This window comes from Protopterus annectens, chromosome 2.part2, assembly GCF_019279795.1.
Source record: "Protopterus annectens isolate FY-2018-M chromosome 2.part2, PAN1.0, whole genome shotgun sequence".
Taxonomy (NCBI): domain Eukaryota; kingdom Metazoa; phylum Chordata; order Ceratodontiformes; family Protopteridae; genus Protopterus; species Protopterus annectens.
The window spans coordinates 217,934,041-217,956,283 of record NC_056730.1 but is presented as its reverse complement, the minus strand read 5'-3'; positions in this window follow the sequence as shown (position 1 = coordinate 217,956,283).

Sequence of the window (22,243 nt, the reverse complement as noted above, 5' to 3'; positions counted from 1 at the left end):
GGGCAAGATGGGCTATAGCCTTTATGCACAAATCAGTGTGCATACTTTGCTTTCCATATTTATTGGGGAAATGGGACAGCAGTTTCCCAATTTTCCTGAGTTTTTGACAGGTTTAGGTAAAATAGTGATTAATGACTATTTCAATGTGACTTGACATCTCCATTGTCATCCATGACATAAGATAGACATATCAGGAGCACAACTATGAGTGTCTCAACAAATTACACAGGTCCATGATAATGACATCAGGGCCCAGAATATTAGACATGAGGACATTTTTAAAGAGGAAAATACTTCATTTTTAGAGGGGGCATTAAACCTAATATTTCAATATCTTTTACAAAGTACAGGTTCAAGTCTTTCAGAAATTAGTTGATATATGATTTTCATCCATTGTGCTTGGGTACTTGGCAAGTAAAGCTGTGAGTAAAACTGCATAATGGCTTTATTAATATAGTAACTGTTATGAGTTAACTGGAATTTCCCTTCAACTTACTGGCAGTATTTACCACTGCCTTTTTTTAGGCTGTATTCTTACAAGAACCTATGTCTAGTCCCTAAATGTCCAAGCCTGCAGAAATACTCTTCTAGTTAATAGAGTAAAAGGTCTTTTGATATTGTGGTAATCTCTGTTCTGAGTCAATCATTGTAAATAAGTACATTCCATTTCTTGATTTTAGTTTTTTACATTGTTCATGAGCTGTCTGGAAACTAAAAGTAAGAATCATTTTAGCAAGCAGCATTACCTTTGCAGATGAACAGCATACTTTTATCTCGTGTTTAAAACTTACCCCAAAGTGAAAATAAGCCTACGTTCTAAAGAGATCTGTCGCAGGCAATTCTCAATTTCTTGCGTCTTATAGTAAGAGGACTTTGGGTCCTTCAAATCAGTGGGTATAAGTGGAATTTTCTAGTGTGATCCAGTGTTGTAGTCAGAAATACACATTTACTGTTTTACCTTCATGATTTGAGAGCAGGCAATACGTTAAATCAGTCCTCTACATTGCAGGTAGTAACTTATGAAGAGTTTAGCCAGTATTCAAATCTGCTCTAACAAGTGAAGATGGGGTTGTAAAGGCATAAACAGGATTTTTAGGGTTCTTGCTGAACACACCGCCACCACACTATGCTACCCTATAAGTTGAAAAATGTACTTTTGAACCCTGGCATTCTTTTTAGAAGTAAGAGTAGGCCTATCCTGGGCCACATTTTGAATAATATTAAAATCTCCTCCTATTAATATGTAAAGGTTCTTATAGTTAACACCAATAGTTTTCCCAGGCCTTGTAGGCTGCATGGAACAATCTATGTATGTCCCCTTTATTATCAGTGTTGTAGAAGATTGTCAGTTAGAACTGACCATGGTACAACTGGTTAAGTTGCTCTGTAGTAACACAATAATGGAAGCAGGTGTGATGTATAGATAAGAAACATTTTTTGTACTTTATGGTCAAGTTTAATGAGATGCAAAAATTGCATGCTGGTAGATGTCAGAGGATGCCTTAATTTTTGTTGTTTTTTCTAGAATTGATGGTGGATGTTAGAGGATGCCTTCCTTTTAGCTGTGATTTCGGCTAAGACATTTTCATATACTTTTAACTGGGATCCTGAATGCCTGAATCTTTTGCCTGAGTGGTTAGTGTCTCAGATCCTCATTTTATCTGCATAGTTCATTATTTAGAAGAACACTTGCCTGCTGTGCTATGTCAAGAGAATGCTTCAATACATGATAAATCTCAATTATGATCAGCTGGAATGGCATTCTGTATGTTTTAAGCAGTTATTCTTCAAACAAATGCAGTAGAGTTTGTACCTTCTATGCCTTTCTTTAGCCACACTAGATGGAGGCATTGCAGCATTATTCATTTTAAAGAGCATTGATTCTTTGCTACAATTGATGAGTAATGCATCAGTGGTTTGTGACTGTCATCTGGGCCTTCCAGATTTTCTTAGGCTACACTGAAATAACCAACTCAAGGAATATCATTATTGCTTTCCAGTTGTCACTTTGTGCCTTGTTGGTTATGTAAGTCCACTGTCTTGATCCTGACAGTTGCTGACAATATTTTTGAAACCAAGTTGATAACAGTATCCATTTTTTGTTCTTGATTACATTGTTGGAGCTCTTTAGCCTTCATAAGTTCTGTTGCCATGAAATCTGTGTTTCATCTGTAGGCACAATCATTTTAGGAACTAGAATATTGCAAGAAGAACCACAGCAATTTCCCCTGAGTAAATGACAAATGTGTAATACACTGTAGGTGTAAATAAACAGCTTATTAGTGCTCAATATAAATCTATGATGTTGTCTTATTGGTGGCAGTTTTACATCTTCCTCATTTATTACTGCCTGATCAGCCTATGAATTAATAGTTAAGAAAAAATGTATTAATTATTAAGTATTGCTCACAGCAATGCCTGGTCTAACAAGTAGAGCAGAATTAGCAAACATAAAAGGAAATACAACACTCGCTACAGCCATTTCTAGTACTTATTAGTAAACCATACAAAATCAGCAATTTGTGCTTGACAGGACATAGAAATAAGTATTATTATCCAGCCATTTTTTTAGTGTTCAAAATGTCCTTCTGGCTTGGAATCCGACCAATCATTAACCTACAAACCAGTGAGAAGTTTTCTACATGATATACCATTATATTACTATCTTTCTTAAAAATACAATTTTCTTTAAGTTATACATTTTTAAGTAACATTTCTGTTCCCAGCATTACAGCAACAGTTCAATGCATAATATTTACAGCAATAATATGGCAGTTTTACTTCTTTTTGACATACTGCATTGTGACAACTACCAGCCTGAGTAACACCTTGCTGCCAATTAAACCACATCAGATGAGCATGGTCTGACACTATTGTGAGCTCTTGGTCAAGGAGGTAATGTTTTAGTGAGGAGAGCACCTAGTTGACAGCAAAACATTCCCTCTCAGTAGCAGAATACTTAGTACCTGCCTTACCTAACTTGTGACACAGGCGAGACATTGATTATTCTTTTCCATCAAAGATCTGAGCGATGACTGCCTGTGGATCTTCCTTTAATATATTAGTATAACTATAAAAGTTCTGCTAAAATCCAGAGTTGTTAGGACAGGCTCTCAATACAGGATTTCCTTTAACTGTTTAGAAACATTGCCTGTCACTACCTTCCATTTTACTTTAAGGAGCATCTATTCTTTTGTCTGATCTGTAAAAAGTTATCCTATGGATGCAGAATGGGTACAAACTATCAGTAGTTCACTATTACCCAAAAATGCCCTCCCTTGCTTCTTAGTGCCTGAAATAGTCCAGTTTCTCAATGCTTATATTTTTTTCTTTTAGGACATAACAATCCCCTATTATATATCCTAAGTATTTTATCTTTTTAATGCCTAACATGCTCTTCAAGGTGCTGACAGATAACTTAGCTTGTTTCAGAAAGCCAAGTACTGTCTGTACATTAGTCAGATGGGAGGTCCAACCATAAGAGTGTCTTAAGACAATGTCCAGACAAGTGACATCATATTTGGCAAGGGCTTTAGAATTCCGTCCATTAATATCCAGAAGATCACAGGGGCACCTTGTAGCCCAAAAGGAGAGACAATACATTTGCATTGAAAAAATATGTTTATTTTTCTGAAATTTCATCTATTTGACTGATTTACTAAAACTGCTTTGTTAGATTTAATGTGGTTCAGAATCCTGTTTTCCTCAGTCTTTGTTCAGTTTTATAACATCATTATGAAGTCAGATTGTTGTTGTTTAGACTAACACAATGGGGCAGTTCCATTCACTTTTTGATGTATCTGTCACATCCATTTTAAGCATTTTGTACTTCGTTTTGTATACTTATGTCATTTTGTGTAGGTCTGAACTAATTTCGTTGCTCTTAGGAGGAAGTCCCTTATACCATTTTTTTTGGTTTAGTAGAGTTCAGTTTTCTTTCTCCACCAACTAGAACTATCACCCTCTGCCATTACACTAATTACAGAGGTCTGTACTACTTTTCATGGTTTCAGAACATTGACATGAAATATCTGTTCTGGTCTTCTCTTACTAGTCTCTTTCACACTGTAGATTACTTAATTTTTCTTTTCCTTTAAATGACACTGATGCTTAAGCAAACACTTCTTTAAAGTGCAGGGGACCAGAAACAGCACATGGTTTCTAGCTTTAAATTCCCTTGTCCTTGCATTGCTATTATACAGCCCTTGTTGTGTCGCCCAGGCTGTTGTCATGTGCTCTACTTTCAGCAAATCTTGCAAGTTGTTAAACTGTTCTGTGACACTTTTAAATTAGGTTCTGTCTCTTGTCTAGTTTCTCTGACAATATATAACATTTTACAGTGGTGTGTACCTTATAATTACTCAAAACATCCAACCCTGCTGAAGCTTGTAATGCTACTCTAAATGGCATACAGGAAGTATGGTATAAACTTGTCCCAGTTTTGCCATCTTCCTTAGTAATTTTTCTCATCAAAGACTTTAATGTTCATTTAAAGTACTTTGCAAAACCATCCTTCTGGGGATGGTACACTGGCACCTTTAATTGCTTAACCCTAAAGCAATGACAAAGTTGGGGCATTATTTGGGGCATAAAGGGGAAGTACACTTATGCATCATATCCTACAAATTATAACATAAAAAATATATAAAAATATTTGTTTACACCAAAGAATACATAAACATGACATTATGTACATATTTTGCTGTTATTTCTGATTCTTTAAAAATGTTATCATAAATGACTTATAATTTTTTTTCACAGGTATATAGCATTTGCCCTTTCATGTAGCATGGGTATGATGGATATAGCATAACATCATTTAGTCCTGGGGGAAACAATGCTGCTAATCTGAATTGCCATTCTGTTTCTTTCTTTCAAAAATATTTCTCCAATCTCCTCACCTTGGGTCAAGCTTGATGCTTTCCAATATGCCAAAAACAAATTTTGTGAAACATACACAACTTTGAGAATGCTTATAGAAAGCATTATTTTGTTTTTTGTTTTTTTTTTATATTGTTTAATTGTTCATATATCCTGCATTTAAGTGGTCACTTGGTTTTACCGACATAGAAATTAAAACATGTTGTACATACAGCCAGATACACCACCCTGCTGGTACCACAATTGCCTTTTTTAAATATTACTTCACTCATTAATTTATTATTTAATGTCATTTTAGTCTGCTTATTTATATAGGGACATTGGTGGCATGCTCCACAGGATTTAGTACCATATTCTGATTCCCTTACAGGATCAATTTTACATTCTAAAAGCTTTTTAAAGTTAGCCTCCATTTTATTCACAAATCTAGGTCCTTCACCAACTTTCTCAAATACTTCATGATTGACCTTGAAAATACTCCAGTTTCTTTGGAAAGCTCTTTTTATTTTACTAGTCAAATGATTATATTGCAATACACAGGCTTTTTCATATTGGGTTTTTGCTTCATGTATTGTCCCACCATTTCTTTCCAGACCAATGCCTAGTAAGGGTTTATAATGAGTTACTCATTTTTATATACCTCTCCTATTATTTCATCAACCCATTCCATAGGGTGCCCTCTCTCTTGAAACATCACACCATTTTTTTTCCAGTTCTTCCATAGCATCTTCCTGATGAGAGGTCATCCAGGCTACCCTTATTGCTTGTCCATTTATGATACTCTTTTCCTGTATATTTGAATGGTTACTTTTAAAATGCAAATAAGAATTACAAAAGGTGTCTTTCTGGTAAATCTTAGATTTATATCATTCATTGTGATGTGCTATATAGGTGCCTAAATAATTTATACCACTTCTATCATAATTGTATGTAAATTCCAAAAATCCTGTGGTATTGCCCAAATAGTGTACAAATTCCTATATTTTTTCCACAGTACCTTTCCACAAGATAAAGATGTCATCCAAGAATATAGAATACATTTTTATTTTCTTCCAAAATGGGCAGTTAACAACATATGGATTCTCACACCCCAGTAATACAAGATTCGCATATACTGGGGCACAGGCTGCCCCCATCACTACACCCTTGATCTGCTGAAAATACTGTCCCTCAAAGAATATAAAGTTATTTTCTAAAACTAAACTCATCATTTCACAAATGAGGGTAATGTGATCATGTGTAAGTTCTGAATGTTGAAACAAAGTTTCCTCAAATAACTATATACCCTCACCTTCAGAAATTAAAGTGAAAAGATCTGTGATATTTATAGTAAGGAAAATTAAATAAGTTTCCCAAATATCCTGTTTTAACAAACCTAGAAATTCCCAAGAATCTCTGACTAAATATTCTGTATTTTCTACTACATGTTGTACCCATGAGTCCACAAAAACTGCTAAAGAATGTGTCTTAGACCCACTGGCTGCTATAATTGGCCTAAATGGTGGTCTTTTGACATTTTTGTGGATTTTTTAGATTCTAAAGAAAACTAAAATAATAGGATCCTTTCTATATAAAAAATTATACATCTCTAGATCAATTCTCGTATTTAATAAATATTCTTCCAGATATGAATCTATGCATGAATAAGCAATATTGATCTGTTTTTTTTTAACCACTGCATATGTAGTATCATCAAATAATTTTTGCATCTCATTGGAATAGTTTGTAGCTTTAAAAATTACCACCCCTCACCTTTATGTGGGGTCATAATATGAATAAGTTTATCTCTCCTTAATTCGATTATTAAATTATATCCTCCCCTAGTGAGATTACAAGGTATCTTGCTATCATTCTGATGAATATCTTCCATTACTATCTTCTCAAACGTATCGAATAGGGGATGTAAAGGGGGATTGACTACACTCCTTTTCTAGGTGTGACTACATGACCCCATTGATTCCTTTATACAATGTCCCCTTTGTTCTGAAAAAAATATATCAAAATTTAATTTCCTTGTGTACAATTTTAATGCCATAATATTATTTACTAGGTCTCTTTTCTTTTCTGGAATAAATTTGATATCTTTAGATAGTAAATTGAAATATTCTGGTGTTATCACCTTATCTGTACGATTATAAATATTAAAACCATTCCATCTATATACAATTTTATCATCAGCATCATTCAATTCATTCAATTCCTGTAACTGTTCCCATTCATATACACATTCTTTCTCTGTGACTATGGATAGTACCTCATGTTGTAATCCCCTCCTCTGTGTATCTGTGAGCTAATCTTTCCGAGTTTCTCACTTTTGGAAAATCCTGTTCCACTTCCCCATATTGTTCAGTGTTCCTGTTATTTTCATTAGTATTCCTTACTACTTCACTACAGCTCAGTGTATGAGCATCACTCGTATCTTTAGTGTTTAAATTCAACACCTGTCTAGTTCGATATATCTGTTTGTTCTTGTATTGTTTCAGGTCCCTTTCTAGTTTTCGCTTCTTTTTATAAAAACAATTATTACACCTTCTTTCAACTTTATCTAAAACTTAAAAATACAGTTCCCTCATATTGAAAAGCAGTAAATCTTGTTTTATTTTAGCATCAAGCATATTAATTTCCTGTGCAACAATGTCCCTTTGCTTTTCATAATAAAAGACTGTTTTCTTAATCAGCCCTAACACCATCTCATCAAAAAAATCACAAAATTATCCACTGTTTCTGAATTGTAAGAAATCCCAAAAGGGAACTTAAAATGTCTTAACCCTTGTGGCACAATTTTTAAAACCAAACATGCATTAAGATAATCAATGTCCATCTGTAAAGATTTTAGCTTTAAAAGTCCTTTTCGAAATAATAAATTAAGTCTTTCAAAGAATAAAACCCTTCATTATCATTGTTTGAATTACATATATTGCATTCATTAAATTCATTTTCTATTCCAGTAGAGAAACAAAGGTTTTTTGTTAATAAACTTTCAAGCTGAGAATTCACATTGTCTGTATTAGAAATATTCATTTGAACACGAGAAACAGCTTGTGTACTACTGCAGGGCGTTCATTGTTAAAACTATTGAAAATATTAGAGGATCATACAGTACCTTTATCAGGAACCATTTTGTTCCATTTTGTTTTGCTAGATTTACCATTTTGTTGCATCATAGCCACGTTGTCCATTCATTTAGTTGTTGAAGTAGTTTCTAAAGAGCTTCTTAGCTCCCTGGTCACCGTACTGTCTTCCTGCTGTTGCCCAACCTCATTGACCACCTGATTCAGGGAGCCAATAGGAATCCTCATGCCATGGCAACCAGTCTGGACATCTTCATTGCTGTAAATATTGAGAGGAGATACCCCAGAGCCTCAGGGAACATGGTTAATATCTGCAAAATTAGTTCAATAAGTTGGGTTAACTTTCCTTTCAAATAGGATACCTCTGGTTTCAGTTGTGTGAATTCCATATTCACACTGTCAGTGCCAGAAAGTTCAAAGTTATCAAGGGTGTCCACTGTACCTCTCGAATCGCTCAAGTGTGCGAATAATAACGATTAATCTCTGGAATTTCCTAAGGGTCAGCCTGCCTTAGGTAGAAGGCACTCCTACAGAAGAAGGCACTGGAGTCTCATTGTCTAACTGTCTTGTAGATAACTCATGTCGGTATTCTTTAGTGTCATTTGCTATTTCTGTCTTGTTATTCTAGTTCCTTTGTGATCTTGATACTTAGAACCACCTTTATTTTGTTTAAGGGTCCTATATTGTGGCACAACAGGAATATAATTTAAGGATTTGCTCAAGATTATCTAGCCTGTCAGTATATACTATGCTCTCCTTTCTTTCTATAAGTTGCCCACCCATTTTCTTAATGTAAGTGAACACTACTATCTCAGTCTTTCTTCCCTGTGTTGCTCTGTGATTCTGCAAAGGGTATCTTAGAATAAGGTTTATTTGCATTTTCATTTTTTTTTTACTTACAGATTTGTGTTGTTTAGAGTTTACTTTTACTAAAGACTTCTGTATTACACTGACAGACATGGATTTAAATCTCTGACTGAGTACAATTTCTTCTTCTCTTACTACACTAATGAAATCGTTCTTATTGATATTTGTCTTCCTCAGCAGTCACCTGCTGCTTAGAATTCTTCATTTTTGGAGTCTTCTTTCTTAACAGAAAGTAAGAATTTTGCTGAGGTTGCACATTTCCTTTAATTTAAAATAATTCCCATGAAATAACATCCACTCAGTGAGTAATTCATTCTCTTCAGTTCTGCTATTATTTCTGTTTCTCCACTATAGTACTTCTCAGCTGCACTGACATTTGTACTCCTTGCTTTTTAACACTTTTAGACTTCAATATTTCACTGTGTTACTCACCTCCTTCTACCATTTGTCTTCTTCCAGGCTGCTGTATCAAAGTTATATGCTGATATATTCTTTAAATGGTGTAGGCAAGACCAGATTAATAAGGGTTCAATGAAGCTGTAATTCCAGGTTGACACACACACATATTTTCCAGGTTGATCTAAGGGTATCTGTAAGCGTATTAACTTGCTGATTCCTGTCACCACAATGTCAATGTCATTTACCAAAAAGATTGCTTTCTTTCTTTCGCTTCCATAAATGTTTAATGATAATGTGCAAACTGACAAAGGCATTGTAACCTGACTGTTCTCAAAATACATTTCCTCGGTAGTTGCTTACCTTAGCTGTCTTTTTGTTTATGTTTGTATGCTCACTTTTCATTTAAAAGAAGATCCCTTTCAAAAAATGCCCTCTATAGTGATAACATACTCTGCCCTCATTGACTGTACTGCAGGAACATATTCTTCATTGCTGACATCATGTCAGGGTCAGAAGAGTCCATTATGCAGTCAGCAAGAACGAAGAAGGTGTACAGAGAGGATTTTCAGATTGGGGCAGTTTTACTTGTAATTTCTTCATCTCGTAATTTCTTTTTCTTAATTAGAACACTTGTTCTAATCCAGACTAACACCCCCACCCTTCCCCCCCCCCACCTAGACTCTTAACCCAACTATACTACTGCCACTACTAACCACAGTCAGAAATAGCTTTACATACTTCAACATCTTGTCTGACAACTTTGTTACTAATATAATAAATGACAAGAAACTATCTTAACTTGCAACATTTTCTATATATACTGTTGATAATCAATATCTTGCTATTATATTAAAGCCAACAACTTGTAATGTTGTTTACTATTGCTTTAACTTTGTATCGCTATCATGTACATGATGTGGAGCTTTTCTCCCCGGGCATCCGCTGAAAAAGGATCTGCGTCAAGTCGGAATTTCCCGGTAAACAAATGTAAATAAATAAATAAATAAATAAATGTTTGCTAATTTTCAATTTTAATGTTATTTGCACATTGTTGGTTAATCCAGTCTTCAAACCCCCATGCATTTTGTTTTCCTTTTATGTGAAAAGAAATGTGTAGGTTGCCTCTGTTTCACTGTCAAACAAGCATATCACACGCAGCACAAATTTCATAACACTTAATTTTTATCTGATTTTGCTAATGTATCTGAATCTTACCTTTCAGCTGTTCATAATTTCTGCAGAATTAACCTGATTTTGCCTGATAATTTACCCTATCCATCCCTTATAAAATTTTGATTTTCTAGTAAATCACTTAGAATTACAGTTGGACATTCATGTTAGATATTAGTTTTAAAAATTATGATTCATTTTGCCCAGAAAATGCATGCCAATGCAAAATATGTTTCTTCCATTAATAAATGGACATACATCACTCAGACCGTGTACATCATTACTATACTTACTTACAAAAAAAAAAAAAAAACAGAGGAAAGATCCACAGCCTACTAGTGCAGGATATGTGTAAAAGGTCCAACTTTGCATCTTCAAAGTGATAGGCATGATGATGCAAAGACAGGAAGCATGCTTCTCGTCACTTCATGGAGAGCTAAAGTTTGCAAGCAGGATGAAATAAGAGAAAATCAAGTAAAGTGGATTTGCAGAATGGGAACACATTCTGTCATCTAAGAAGAAAGGGATAGACTGCAGGTATGTGCAAAAAATGTTATCACATGATCTCTAAAGTGGGGAAATATTTTATTGATGGAACTGTTCTTGGAATTGCCATTGCTCTGACAACTGCCACCATCCACTTGGTTTCAGAAATAATTATGTAAAGTAGTTCTGTAATTATTTGTAGTAAATAAATGGCAATATATAAATAAGTAAAGAAAGAAAGAAATAGTTATACCAAAGTCATCATCTTGATAAATGTAGGTGCACTCAACATAATTGCTTTAACAATCCTTTTCATAGTTCCCACCACAGCAATGCTGTCTCTTAATTAGGAAAAATATGCTCAACTAAATGACCTTTTCACAGTCAGTATAATGTATTAATTCAGGTCATTTGGCATGAAACGTGTGCCACCAATATGTTCACATTCTCAATCACTGTGGAATACAAAATACAGCAATGATCATCTGCTTTAAAAATAATGCAGTGTTATTAATACTAACAGAAAAAGCAGATTATTTCCAAATAAATCCCAACAAAAGGCAAAATGAACTAAAGTACCTTTAAGTATAGACAGAAGGGATGCAATCTCTTTTACTAAGTCTCCCTAGGCTTCTCAGCAGCTCTCTTTCTTGTGATTTTCCCTTAGACATGAAAGTTGGCCAGATTCCTTCTATACTTCTCATCCACATTTGATCTTTGGGCACAAAATCTTGTGGCAGGTAAGGGCCAACAGCTATTATATGGCTGACTTATGTCTTCCATTTTATATACCACTGATTGCCTTCATTTTCCAACAAGCCATTGAAATCCCCTTTATCTAATACACCAGTATTCCTGATATCATTAATCCTTAAAGGCACAGGTTTATTTGCATTATATGTTTTAAAGTGAAAGTTCAAATCACTATATTACAAAAATGTTTTATGTGCAATATTTACAGCAGCAATACTAGCATTCTTTTATAGCAGTTTTCCTTCTTTTGTCATATCTTTCAGAAAGAGCAACATCACTATGCCGCATTGTGTGTGTATATATATATATATATATATATATATATATATATATATATATATATATATATATATACACATTATGGAATGCTGACTATAATGTAAATATTGTAAAAGTGCTGTATTATAAGCTCTGGGGACTATAAAGCATTATTAATGCAATTGTATGACATGCATAATATGCAAATGACAAATAATTCTGTTTCTGTAGTCAAGTAATATTATATATTAGCTAGAGACTTTTTTTTCATATTCATAGGTTCATTCTAAGCTAACTGCCCTTGCGAGCCATTTTAAACCTAGCCAATTATCCCTTGTGAGATTCAAACCCTGCACCTTGTACTTGCAAGGCAAACAACTTAATCATTAGGGCACCCTCCCCACGGGGAAATTCCTCCATGTTGAGTTAATATGCCATTGTAAGACCAATTATATCATTTGTTTTTCTATAAAATGAAGGATTGTTAAGGCTACTGTTTATGTGAAAGAGGTGTGATATTCTGTCATGGGGCAGGATGATTGTCCTGAAGTGAAGGTCAAGTAGAGAATCATATAGGGAGTTGGTTGGAGTTCACTCTCATGGGTAAAGAATTCCCAGGAAGACAAACACCTTCAAATGCCTAAAGTTGGCAGCTTTTGAGAGACTGAAATTGTGGTCATGAAATTGGATGTCCTACAAATGAACTGGCCTCATTTTGAACATTCAGTAAATTAATTTTAGTGGATAAAAAGATGGGTTTATATTTGGATTTTTTTTTTTGATGGACATCTCCTATTGGTCAGAAATAGTTCTTCAACAAATTCTTTGCAATTTTGGATAAAGCAAAGTGTGAGCAGAATAAAAGCTGTATATTCAATTACCTTTTGTTTCCAAAGTTTGTTAAAATACAACACATTGTGATTGCAGTGGGCAGAATCAATGGTATTATATAACAACTAGCTATAGCCCTAATTCATGATGCAAGAGAGTGCTTTGCAATTTTTGCTAATGACTATCTCCATTACATTTATAAGGTATTGTTTTCACTATAGCACAACTAAAGCCAAAGGACTTAATAAAATAGAATTTTCCTAGTGGCGTTTTTCCCGTCTTCTTTCCTGTGAAATTGCATCTGTGTATGTGTTATATTCCAAGCTAGTGAATCATCCGCAGTAACCCTGAAGTGAGCTGTGTAACTTTGTTCCAGTTATCAAATAAAGAATCAGACCTGTGTAGGCTGCAGTGGTGCAGAGGTTAGCATTGTTGCCTTACAGCAATAGGTTCTCCCGTTTGATTCTCAGCTGGAGTGCCTTCTTTGTGGAGTCTGCATGTCCTCCCCATGGTCGATTGATGCTAAAGACATGCAGGTAGGTATGAGCGTGAATGGGCATGCCTTCCTTGAAGGTTGGGCATCGGGCTGGCAACTCGGCACTGTAAAAATTCACTGCCAATCATGAGCAGACCAGATTTCCACTGTGGCGACCCCTAACCAGGAAAAGCCGAAATACTTTTTTACTAAAGAGTTTGCAGAAGCAAAGGAAACCACAGAGAAAGTAAATGGAACCTTAGTACATAGAGGGATGGCTGCAGACCAGTAATTAGTGAGCTACAGGAGCAAGTGAAACATATTACTTGAAAATTAATGAGTCTCCAAAATGCACCACTCTTAAAGGAGCTGTCCATGAGATATGATATGGAGTTAGACTTGGTTAATTTTGAATGCTATACTACACAAGAGAATTGGATCATAAATGAATGGGCGCAAATTCCTTTTTCACAGCTTATTGGAGTGCTTTAAAGGTGTACATGAAAATGGAAGGTACACAATACCTGGACTATGACAAACCACAAAAAGACCTTTGCCGAGAGCATATTAACCACACAATATAAGCTATTAAATTTCACAGCTAGACTTTTAATGCCTATAAGATGGTACTAGCTCAAATGATGACAGCTTGTCTAAACATGAGCTAAATTCTTGGCTAGGCCTAGAAGGGCCTCAAGGCCAATAGCCTAGTAACTTCCTATGATCCTATGATCCTATGAGTAATATTAAAGATTTTGATGAACAGTGGTTAGATCATGATACGTATGGTAAAGCAAAAATGACAGAATTTATTTACTGTTGACAGTTTTGAAAGAACATTGTCTATTAATATAAGACAGTGGGTATATCAAAGTGTTCTCAGATATTTAGATAAATTCATCACTATGGTGAAACATACTCTAGAAAATGATGCTTTGTTTAAAGATCAAGTGCAAAAAAATTTTTGGCATTTCTTTTAACTGTGTATATGCTCTCTTCATGTAAAGTGGGCTTTCTGGTTTTAAAATATGTAGATATTTCACCAATTACATGGGAAAATTTTAGCAATCTTGCTATCAAATATATCTCATCTCACAAATTAATTTATTCAAAAACAAAAAACAAATGCTATTATCAAAATATTGGGGTTACTTGCTAGATATAATTCTTGACAAATAAAATTTGCCTACAAATTGTCATGAAAAACTAACCTTTAAATAAGAAATTAATGTAATATAATCAGTCTTTCTTGCATCTTCTCCCTTTTCTTAGTATATGTGTAACTAGATATTTCCCTAAACATACAAATACATGGTTACATTTCCATTTTTACTTTATATATAGACTATCCCCTTTCTAACTATCCCTTATTTATATATAGACTATCCCCTTTCTAACTATCCCTTATTTATATATAGACTACCCCCTTTCTAACTATCTCTTATGAGACCAAATGAACATAAGAATTCTCATACTTTACTTGACGATGTAGTGACTTCTTGTGTATATATTGTGTGTATATATATATATATATATATATATATATATATATATATATATGTATAATTTTCTCAGAACAAGATTGTTGTCTGTTTTCTTTAGAAAGGTATTTGCATTGTTTATTTGCATTTTTGAGTTACCATATTGTTGTTATTATTTGAAAAAAGAAAATTGAAATAAAGAGATTTTGGAAAAAAAAATATGTAGATATTAACTTTAGTTACATCAGTGGACATTTATTTATTAAGCTTAAAAAATTGCGTTTGGTTATACTTTTTGTTGAGCAACTGTCCAATTAATTCCAGATCTGACATAATCTTCTGATTATGTCATATGTGGAAAACAGTCCCTTAGATATAATAAAATCTGTGTAGGCATAGGGTAGAGCCTACACAGAATGTTATTGTGTCCTCTCGGCAGCACATATTAACCATGGCCCGTTGTCGAGGGAGAGCCGTGGAACATGGTTATTGAATCAGTGTAGGGAGTGTGGTGCTAACCGTGTCTGCAGATGAATAACACACTCCCTGCACTGTCCAATTATATTGCAGCACTGTAATTAGCTTATTTTTTTTTTATTTCTTTAAAAAGCATGTTTGCATGGTGCGGCACACAGCAGTGCTAGGCACTGCTGAGACACCTGCCAGATATCTAAACACAGAAAATGGATATATTTAATTATTTACTTAAAGGTCACGTTTAAGCATAGCTGAGCAGGATTGCGTCACATGACACGGTGCTCAGCACTGCTTAAGGTAGCTCAGAGGTATATGTAAAAGTATAGCAAAATTCCACATATCTATCTAGCTAAATGGGTAGAATTATGGCCTCATGTGCAACAGATGTAAGGCTTGAATACATGGAAGGGCAATTTACCATTTTTGTTTGAAACAGAAATTATGCAAATTATTTTTAAATATTGGCCTGCTCCACTCAGGTAAGCTCTACTAAGCCCTTCTAAGCATCGCATAAACACAAAAACGTCTGAAATCAGCTCTGCTTAGCTCATTTGTGCACTGCTAAGCAATGCTAAGCATGCAGGTTTTCAGGTTTTAGCACTGCTCAGCTCAGCTGCAATGGTTTGTGTGCAGCTAAGTGATATGCCACATTTTTAAATATTGCCCAGTGGCTTGTAAGGGTGGGAAAACAGGCTATATTAAGCCAAATATGTGGGAATACAATATAATCTGTTGGAGCTCTTTCTCTGAAGGATACAATGGCAGGCATTGAAGAGGGTTTGTGCTTTCAGGCACAGTGTTGGGGCATTCAGGAGTCCAGGGTCATGGTCGGACTCCTTGTCAAAAACCATGAGGACTGGCTGATGTAGGGAAGTTACCAGGGCATGGAGTGCTTGGAGGGCCTGGGATTGCCTGGAAAGGGATGTCACCAGTGCAACTGGTATCTCCTACACAAGTGAGCAGTGTTGTCACCACCATGATGACCTAAAAAGATGGAAGGTCACTCTCTTGCACACTTGGGTCCAAGAATTCCAGGCAGGTTATGTCCCACATTTATGTAAGTACTTTTACCTCTGTTTCACCAATATCTGATCTTAAATATCTGCTGAACTGGTATGCATAATGGTGTGTTTCTCTCCCAACAGCTGCAGAGGAGAGGGCTTGCAACATTGAGGTGCATGCCGGGCGCTTGGCAAGGTTATGCAGAGAGTGTGGTGAGTACAGATGTATTGTGCTATCTATAGTCAAATAAGCAAGAAAGAGTAAAGCATTAACCTGTGATTAGGTTTATACAGTAATGATTGTATTGCAATGAATGTGGACTTACACCTGTACTGCAAGAAGTGCATACTGCCAACTGTAGTGCCTTAAGCAGGGAAGACTAAAGCATTAACCTTAATAAAGTATATGCAATAAAGTTTGTAGTGCAATAACTGTGGAATTACAGTTGTATTGCAACACTTGTATAATAACAACTGTTGTGCAATAAAAACTCAAAATTGTACCAGTAACTGATTGAAGGAATCTCTAATAAAGTATGTAATGCAGTGACCATGGAAATAGGGCTGTTTTGCAAGAAACCAATTATAACAACTGTTCTGCAATCAAACCATGAAATAATAGCAGTACCTGCATGAAGGTATATCTGATAAAGTCTGTTGTGCAAGAAGTGTGGAAGTAGGGCTGTTTTGCAAGAAATCAATTATTACAAGTGTTCTGCAGTAACAACATGAAATAATATCAGTACCTGCATGAAGGTATATCTAATAAAGTCTGCTGTATAATAAGTGTAGGTTCAGAGTTGTTTTGTAAGAAATTAATTATGACAACTGGTCTGCAACAATACATCAACCAATAGCAATAACACCAAGGTAAATCATATACATCAGGATTGTCTTGTTTTCACCAATCATGTCAGATACAAGCATTCAGGCTGTGAGGTATGGTGCTGCAGTCAGGTATAACAGTGTACTAGTTGTAGACTGCAAATAATAACCCATAATCAGATATTGTTTGTTGACTTCACAGGTATTTCAACACACTAACAATGTAGTGTGTACACCTGCAGTCTATGTAGTAATGTATAGTTTGCCTAGTATATCTGTCATGCTTGAATGTCATGCATGTGTGTTCAGCTGTCACTACAGTCAAGTATAAAACTGTGCCAATATCACCAGGTCATATTTTGGTGCCAGGTGAGCTCTAGATAAATATCAGTCAATCAGTAATCAACAGTGACTGAGTAGCTCAGTTTGCTAAATGCTCTGTATGAAGCAATTTTTGCCACACACAGACCAGTATTCGAATCCAGTGCTATGTAGATCTAAATATTATAGTACCAGTCACGTAACATTTACAGATATTCTCTCCACCAGAACTACAGGTAAATGGGTGAGGTACCCCATATTATGAGTAAATTATTGTGTGTTTAGATGTCACAGACCTTTACAATCATACCAGGAATGTGGAAATAGAGCATTTCTGTATTTGAGTTTCTTCCTACTACTCTGTTACTTCGTCTTAGTTTTCCCTGCTACTTGCTGCTTTTTCTCTAAAGTGTTCAACTGCAACTTTTCTGTTGCATTTACTTCTGCTTGTTTATAGCCTATCTAAATTGTTAAGTATTACTCTAAGTCTCTTAGTTTTGGTTTAAGCACTTGGGTTTTAGGCCCACCCCTTCTGACACATATGGACAGACAATTTCCTACAGTTTCTCCTGCCAGTCTGGTTGATATGGGTATCCTGAGACAGTGTAGCAACTGCCTCATGTACATGGACAATCATCTACTACTACCACCTAGGAACCCAATTTGTGAGAGATGCAATTGCATTAGGAACATTGAGTCCAAGCTTTCTCCCTCACAAGCCAGTATATCTGCCATTGAAAAGGTTGTCAACCCAATCACTACACCTCAAACTCCACCCTCATCTACACAACACACACCCACATATGCTGAGGTCCTCAACATAAACATACCCAAACAAAGGAGACCTCTGAGGCAAAAACACATGTGATCTCCACAGTCCTCCACACCACATACCATGCATAGTCCCACACACCTGCATCTCACAGCCACTAAGGCTTCATCATAAACCCAACATATTAGTCATAGGAGACTCCATTGTGAGACACACAGATGTGCATCTTACCATGTTGGATAAGGAGAAAGTCACAGTTAGTTGTTTGTCAGGTGCCAGAATCTGCCATATCAAATATCTACTCAAGTCTCTCAACAACAGGTACTGTTATGACTCTGTCATAGTCCATGTTGGTGTGAATGACTTGAGATGTACCTCCCTGGACTATATGAAGAGAGACATGATTGAGCTCACTGATTATGTGTCTCAGGCAGGTTTGTCCCTAGCCTTAAGCAGCATTCTGCCGTCACCTAGAATGATGCCTCAATACAAACAGAAAATGATTGACTTTAACAATTGGCTTAGTTTCTGGTGTCATTCCAGGGTATCCAGTACCTGACAGCCTGAGAAGATATGATCAACAGATCAGGATGCTTTGCCAGAGATGGCCTATATCTGTCTCACCTGGGCATCAGGCTTGTGGCAAAGGCTCTCGCCTCCCCAATAGTGCCTTCTTTAGGAAAGTGATGAGGTTAAAAGTACCAACATAAAAATTTCAACAAAACACAAATTAAAGGTCATGCTGCTAAACACTATAAACACTGGGAGTCTAAACATGAAACTGCACTCATTGCAAGCATTCTTAATCCTGAAAGATGCTGACATCTGTGTAGTCACAGAAACCTGGTTCAAAGCTGTGGAGAGCACCCATACTTACCTGGTTACTCATCCTGTCATGCATCTAGACCCCAAACTGTGGGCAGTAAAGCCAAAGGAGGTGGAGTTTCAATATATATTAAAGACATACACACCTGCAGGCTATTCAAACAGTATGATGCACAGGAGGCACTCCATGTGCAGTTAACCATTGACAAGACCCCTTTTCAAATCATAGCTAACTACCAGCCCCCATATCTGACACAAGATTCCCAATCCACCTATTTGGACCTGTTTGAATCTATCAAGATTCAACCTTTTACTGTGATCCTGGGTGACTTTAACTACCCAAATATAGATTGGAAGAACTACTCATGCCAGAACACAAACACCCAGAGATTCATTGATTTTGTCAATGTGAACACCTTGGAACAACTAGTTAATATCCCCACAAGAGGTAATAATCTCTTGGACTTGGTATTAACCAACATGAGTAACCACTGCAGCATACTTACAGTATCGTCCTCCCTGGTAAGATCCGACCATAAAGTGGTCACCATCAAAGTCACCATCTCCTCCAACCCCCCTCTAGCTAGGGTCAGACATAAAAACTTCTCCAAAGCTGATTACAGCCTCCTGAGGGATGGTATAAACAGTTTCACAGCTCCCTCCCCCTTTGTAAGAACTGGCACCAATATCCAAAGCTACACTGAAGCACTATACAAGCATTTATATAGATACATAGAACCAGGAATACCCGACAGGACTAAATCATCCTACACAAGGACGACTAAACCTGTCTGGTGGACATCTGCAATAAAAAAAACTCTATAACAATAGGTAAAAAATTGCTGTTCAAGACCAAGAAGAAGCAGGTGCCAGATTGGAAGCTATGTCTCCTTAGCCTGAACAAGCAAATAAGAGCACTAGTGAAATCCTCCAAAGCAAACTTTGACTCCAAATTGGCCACATATACTAGAGACAATCATAAGGCCTTCTTCACATATGTCCTCAACCTCGAAAGAAACACCCGGATCTATTTAGAACTGGTGGTCAAGGACACCACATATACAAATGACATAGATATAGCAAACTTGCTGGCTGACAGATTCAGTGAAAACTTCACCCCTCTGTCTCCCAACAGTAAATCAGAACATCCCCAGTACCTACCCCCTTCCCCTTATATCTAGGAAACAGGTCATCACTGGTCTCTCAAAGGCAAAAAATACAGCCTCCTTGGGACCTGAAACCATCCCAGGCTGCATCCTACATGAACTCAGGCAGTAACTTGCAGCACCATTAGACACCATATTCAACCAAAGCCTGAGTACCAGCTTCATCCCAGCTGAGTGGAGAACAGTCACTGTCATCCCTTTGCACAAAAGTGTAGCGTCCACCGATCCAGGAAATTATAGACCCATCAGCCTAACTATTCTGATCTGCAAGGTCGTGGAATGGATTATCATGGACTTCATTAACAAGGACATTGGCATCCTCCAAACACTCGTTCCCACATAGTTTGGATTTGTCAAGGGGAGGTCATGTCTGTTAAATTTGGTCAAATTCTTTGAGACAGTCACCAAAGCCATGGACTAGGGGAAGGCTGTGGACATCGCCTACCTTGACCTGGCCAAAGCCTTCAACACTATTCCCCACTCAGGCATAATAGATAAACTCTGTCAACTAGGCATCAATCCATACATTACAAGATGGGTAGAAAACTGGCTCACTGATAGAACCCACCTAGTCAAAATAGGGGAAGCCAGCTTAAGCAGTCGACCCATAAGAAGCAGTGTACCTCAGGGTTCGTTCTTCTTGGGGCCTTTTGATTTGAGATATACTTTTTTGAGGTGCAGGCTAAAACCAGTGGACTATGCTGACCAGGTTTGCAGATGACTGCAAGCAGGGTGCTGTCATCAATTCCCCTAGTGATGTGGACATCCTCCTAGAGGGTCTCACTCAGCTAAATGACTGATGCCAGAAACATGGCCTCAAGCTGAATACCAAAAAATGCATCATCATCCCCTTTGGGGAGAGTGATGTCCTCACAAATTATCACATTAATAACAACATCCTAAGCATGCAATCAGGTGTGAGGGATTTGGGCACCCAGGTTGATAGCAACCTGACTTTTGACTACTATGTCGCTTCCATTGTATGGAAAGCCTTCTACATGGCCCATCACATTAGTAAGGGTATCTCATCCAAGAACAAGGAGGTCATAACATCCCTGTATTCTTCCTTTATAAGGCCCATTATTGAGTATAACATAAGACAGTGACACTAAGTAAGGATATGCACACCTGTAACATCAAATGATGCACTGTAATTCACCTCCTCTCAGTCTGTCAATGTCACAAATAAGTAGTATTTACATTGTAAATTTGTCCATGAATGTCCCTGATGTACTCTGGCTAAGTCCCTGTTTTGTGGACATTTGTCACTGTTTGGTCGACAGCTATGCCTAACACACCTCTCAACCTACTACAGTAAGAAATCAGGGCAAAACCATAATTAATGGGGGGACAAAGGCACAAACTCAGTGACAGAGTATACATATTGGCCATACAAAGTAAGAATGTGACTAGACTAACATATATTACTGTAGCATATGTGTTTTCTGGGGGTTCTGATGGGTGACAGTCAGATTCTGTTTTAATTTTCTGATAGCAACCATCAATGATTGGACAACCATTTGACAGGCATCCACAAGTTTGTGAAAAAAGGACCACATCTATGAGGCAAACATGGTGACATTCCACAAACATCTGCATAGTTGAGAGGTATGATGTCTACAGGGAACATATACTACAGCAGGTTTGCATTGCTGTCTGCCATTGTGGCACACTGCTGTTGCTAGACTGTCCCCGTATAGTTATTATAATAGCATACTGCTATTTGTCCGACATATTAGTGGGGATATGCTCCTAGAGGATATACCACAGTACACTGCAGTGATGGGTGCAGAGACATACAGCAGAATCTGTCATGGCACACAGAGACATTACCCAGTATTGCTACTGTCTTGGTGATAGCCCCACATGTAGTGGGTTGTCAGATTGTGGATATGTGGTATGAGGGAGCAGTGGGTAGTGCAGGCCATTATGGGTGTGTAGGGTCTGTACCTAGTGGACATCCACATATCTGTTCCTGTAATGTGTTCCCCTCTTGTTGTCTTGAGGAATGATGGACCAGTGGAGACATCCTTAATTTTCATCTGCAGAGAAAGATGCTGTACTGGATGCCCTCAGGCTCAACCATCACATCCTGCTTCAAGGGGTCACCAGAATCATAAACTGCAGGCAGCACTGTGAGGTGACCTTGTGAGGGCTGTTAATCAGATTGGCCAACAGGACAGG